The following is a 5,025-nucleotide window of genomic DNA, read 5'->3' as shown; positions in this document are numbered from 1 at the left end:
CAGTGAAAATAAATTCTTGGAGGAGGTGAAGTGCATAGGGGTGTCACGAATGTGTCACGAGCGGGCATTTCCTAAACTGGGGAGAGAGGATTGTGTCGAGGTTGGAAGAGATTATTCGAATGGGACAGGCTCAGGATGAGAGAGAAGGTCGACTGGGGCAGTCAGGTTTGTGAATCTTAGGAAGGAGGTAGAATCGGGAATTCTGCGGTTCACGGACAATGAGGTTGAAGGTTGTGGATGCGAGATGCCCAGAGCTGATGAGATTGTGGATGGTCTGGGTGATGATAGTTTGGTGAGGGGAGGAGAGTTTGTGATCGTGGTCTGTAGGAGGAGGTGCCTGCGAGTTGGCACCTGGCTTCAGCTTTGTTCCTCTGCCCGACTCACAAGCCTAATTCCTGATGAATGGCTTATATCTAAATCGTCCATTCTTCTGCTCCCCGGATGTTGCCTGACCTGCTGTGCTTTTCCAGTACAACACTCTCCACTCATTCGTTGTTACTGTCTCATTTCACACTCCCAGGTCCATGCTGTCTGTTTGATTCTACTGAGCACTGTTCTCATGGACTGCGACAAAATCTGCCAATCTGTCACAGAAAAAGAAATTGCTGTTAAATCACAGGTGTGCTGTTTTTGTTTGATTTTCAGCATCAGAAATTTTTTTCATCTTGTTTTCTTATTTTCTGCCAATATGATTTTGCTAAAGATTACGTTAAATGTTTTAAATATGACTGCTGGAACGGCCAGATTCCACCAGCTGGCTACTTTTATTTGGTTCACGTGACCAATGCCTTTCCACTGGGTCACCGCGCCCTACAGCTGCACTGCATATAAATTGACAAAATTGTGGCATTCTCTCGGATTGGTAATCAGGATCGAGATTGATTGAAATATTAAAAACTTAAGATAAACTGATAAAATACGGGATATAAAACGGGAAACTGAAAGGGAAAGAGAGAACAGCGAATGATAATGTTTTGACAAAACTGAAATATAATTGCTCAAGATTCAGAAAGTTCTTTCATCCACAAACATACCATAATATGGAATGTAATTTTTGGGACAACCAATGCAAGCAGATTGCAAACTCTTAGTTTTAAAGTCTTGCTGCAACTGTTTTGGTTTTCATGAACGCACACATGGGATTCAGTGCTGCAATGATCTGCTAAAATGGACAAGGAAATCCTTGGCTTCGAGGAGACGTGGGGAATGTTGACTGATTCATCCCAGTAATGGCAGGACTGTCCTCTGGAAGCGTATGAGTAAATTCTTTCAATGTTCCATGGAGTTTCGACTGAGTGGTGAAGGTAATGTCTCCATTCACTAATTAATCATTCAGTAAAATTCAACACAGGGACCCATGAAATGATGAACAAATTGAACAAGAACACGAACATCCGATACACAATAGCTACGAGAATTACTATGCGAAAACTGTTGATTTCAGATTTACGGTGGCCTTTAGTGATAGCATTTACTGTCCAGAACCAGTCTGCATTAGAATGATGGGAGACACCCTATGAAGTACTTGAACTTCAGTCGCCTTTAGAAATAGCTGAGACTGACTCAGGACATGGGCATTTCTAGATGTTGGCCTTACAAACCTTTCAGACATTCCGTGGAAGAAGAAAGGAAGACATAGAAAATTCTCGTCTCCATCGAGACGATGTTCATGAACTGGATAGATAGTAATTTACCTTATTGGAGTTTATAAATAGAGGCGTCATATTTAAAAAGCAAAGAGTTCATAGCATAACTGTAAAATCTTTTTGTCACTCTCAGTGGGAACATTGTGTGTAATCCTTGTCCTCATTCTTCACCAAAAACATGTGAAGAATTTAGAAAGGGCACAGACGCTGTTTCCTCGATAGCAAGATATTAGAAAGCCAAGTGACGTTGTTTACTGAGACATAACAATATCAGAAAGGATACAAACGGGATGATAGAAAGAATGGAGGAGTTTATTCACGAGATTTGGAAATGCTGGATGCACAACCACGCAAGTTTGTTGTAAACAAATGAGATTTTCAAATAACGCTAAGTTTGAATGAGTAAATCGGGGAAAGTCCCTCTTTCTAGTGAACAGATAACTTTAGTTAGAGCTTGAAAACCATTAGTGAATGATGAAGAAAAGTTTGGATGAGAGTTTCTTCCACTCAATAGAGTTTTTTAAATCATGAACGACTTTCCAGAAATAAAACGTAGAAGCTGACTTCAGAGTGTTTTAAAAAATGCACGATCAAACGTACAAGGAGAGAATATACCATTGAGTGAAAGTCAGTGTGGTTGCGTGACAATTTAGAATTTGTTGACTTCAGACACAAAGATATTTCATGAACACGTACAACTGAATAAGACTGAGTATGACAAGTTCATGGAGTGGTAAACTGTGGCGTATTATTCAAGGTGAAACTCTGTAAATGGAGCTCATGTCCTAAAATAACTGCAGACGGAAGTTATATCCTGATGAGTAGGAATTGAATCGTCACTTGGAGATGCAACACCTACTTTAAAGATTTGACCACATTCACATGATGTTATGTATATTTCGTACATTCTTAACTCCACCCAAGAAATCCACCAAGAAGACTCTGTCCTTTTGTACTGTTCACCCTCTGTACTTCTCTGCAGCACGCCATTTCAGATAAAATATGCTCAGACCAAAATTCAGTTCAATACAATATTCAAACGGTCCTATGTGATTTCTTTTTTTATTATTGCAACAACCTTTGTGTTTTTGCAACAAACTGTGAAACATGAAACCAGTTCAACATCTATTTTCCCGGAATTTAACGCAGTGCACATGGGAAACGTTATCCATCTGCTGAAAAATCACTTTCGGCTCTCTCTACACACATGTCTCTTCACGTTTTAGATACTTGCAGTATGTTTGTTGATCAAGGAGTCATTATCCAGAAAAGGTTGTTTCTCAATCCAAAAACACGAGTATTTTCCCATAAACCTGGCTTTGCTCAATATCACCTTCTGTCCGTATCCCTCAACACGACGACAAATTGAAGCTGCTCCATGTGAGGCTCAAAATTAAACCTACGGCACAGCACACCTCACCAAACTGAAACAGAGATACCGTGTACTGGTCACCTTCAGCACAGGAGCAACACATTAATGCTTACCTCCACATTCCTGGTTTTACCTTAACGTTTGGGAAACCGAGTTTCTCAGATTCCATGGCTAGTAACGGGGATTATATGATCATCTTCACCAGTGGTTCAGTCCCTGAGTGAGGAAAGTGGTGAGGTACACATTGTAAAGATGGGTAGATTGATGAAATGTACAATTTCATCTTCTGCCTTCACGAACCCATGAGCTTTTTATTTTGTTTTGCATCTGTAGAAATCTTAAAATCTTCATCTTGAACAGACTCAATGACAGGTCTCCATTGTGTCTCTGGCATCAAATTTCAAAATGTAAACCCCCTCTGAATTCTTGCACCGCAGTCCGCTGTTTGGGAAGTGTTCCTGTGGTGGGAAATGCACTTCCCCGTGTGTCACCTGCTGCTCCCCGCTTGCGCACTGGCACTGCACTCATTTTCCTTCTGACACTTGCTCACTGTGTTGCTGTGATCATACAGTGACTTGGTGTCACACAGTGCAGGAAAATGATACAGATCAAGGTTTTTGCATTGTTGCCTTCAATTGTCAGTTTATCCTTATTTTGGATTTTGAAAATGTCTGTTCTGTACACAAGTGCGTGTCAAAAACATCTGAGCGGAAGTTAGGTGTTCCGAATAATGACATTGAGCACTATGCACTCTCCTCCAGTCTGGAAAACAATTCCTCACAGGCAATTTAATAGACAATTTACAGCAGGTGCAGGAGTAGGCCATTCCGCCCTTCGAGCCAGCACCACCATTCATTATGATCATGGCCTGAACATCCTCAATCTGTATCCTGTTCCTGCCTTATCCCCATAACCCTTGATTCCACTATCCTTAAGAGCTCTATTCAACTCTTTATTGAAAGAACACCTTCTGCTGTCTCGGGTTCTTCATTCCGTTGACTTCAAATCTTCACAGAATTCAACAGACCTTGTTACATATTCATTTCCTCATTTTTGTTCAGATCACTGTGTGCATTGTCTGACAGTGGGAGTGCACTTGCCCCACAACCCAGGGGTCAGACCATAGTCTTGGAACCGTACTATGTTATTTATCATTTTACCAACACCAGGGAGAAATATCTGCTGCTCTGCATAATTTACCCAATTCAATTATTCATAAGGTCAGAGCTTTTCGTGCACCTGTGACGAGGTGGCCGAGAGGTTAAGGCGATGGACTGCTAATCCATTGTGCTCTGCACGCGTGGGTTCGAATCCCACACTCGTCGTTGTCATTAACGGCATTCAACGGTGCTGTTTTCAGATGATCATGGCTGTCGTATGGGAACGCTAATGGTCAGTTTATATACATTTACGCTATTCCAAAATTTCCAGGAATGGTTTGAGCTTGTTGACTGAACTGTGTTGAAATGTAGGTTGCATTGGGATATTGAAAGGGAGCGTGGTTTCCTTTTGCAAATCAAGTTGCTGTGAACGTTTTTTCGTATGAAAGACATCCAGGAAAATCAAATACCGCGAGCTGCGAAGTGCATGTTTATGCAAAGGAATTCTTAATGAACGTTTTGTCAGATGAAATCTGAAGGAGATTGAGAAGAAGTAATTCATCCTGGTGAGAAGAGCACAGCGAGACAGCACAAAATGATGCCGATACTTCAAAGGGGCAGGGCGTGGGTGTAGGGGCACTGAGAACTGGCTGTAAATGCACAGTGGAGAATTGCCAATGTTGGTGCCGTGCATGGCCACGGAAAGACTGACACATTGGTCTCGCCCTCGCCCATTGCTCTCGCCATTGATGAATGCTGGACATAAGGCACAGATAAACACAAGATGTGGGGAGCAAGCTCCCTCTCGTTATGCACACAGTGGATGCATCACATTGAACTATTAACAACTGGAGAAATCAGCATGTTACCTTTAGGGAGTGAAACTAAACTGTGGATCAATGACCGC

General features: G+C 41.8%; 1 non-coding gene across 1 annotated transcript; it reads left to right on the top strand.

The window, feature by feature from the left end:
* The first annotated feature begins 4,261 nt into the window (after positions 1-4,261).
* On the top strand, positions 4,262-4,343 carry trnas-gcu (transfer RNA serine (anticodon GCU)). Its single transcript has one exon. It is a non-coding gene; the product is annotated as a tRNA-Ser (tRNA).
* The last annotated feature ends 682 nt before the right edge of the window (positions 4,344-5,025 follow it).

The sequence above is a fragment of the Chiloscyllium punctatum genome, chromosome 30, assembly GCF_047496795.1.
Source record: "Chiloscyllium punctatum isolate Juve2018m chromosome 30, sChiPun1.3, whole genome shotgun sequence".
Taxonomy (NCBI): domain Eukaryota; kingdom Metazoa; phylum Chordata; class Chondrichthyes; order Orectolobiformes; family Hemiscylliidae; genus Chiloscyllium; species Chiloscyllium punctatum.
The sequence above is the reverse complement of the archived record's forward strand: the minus strand, read 5'-3'. Positions and strand labels throughout refer to the sequence as shown.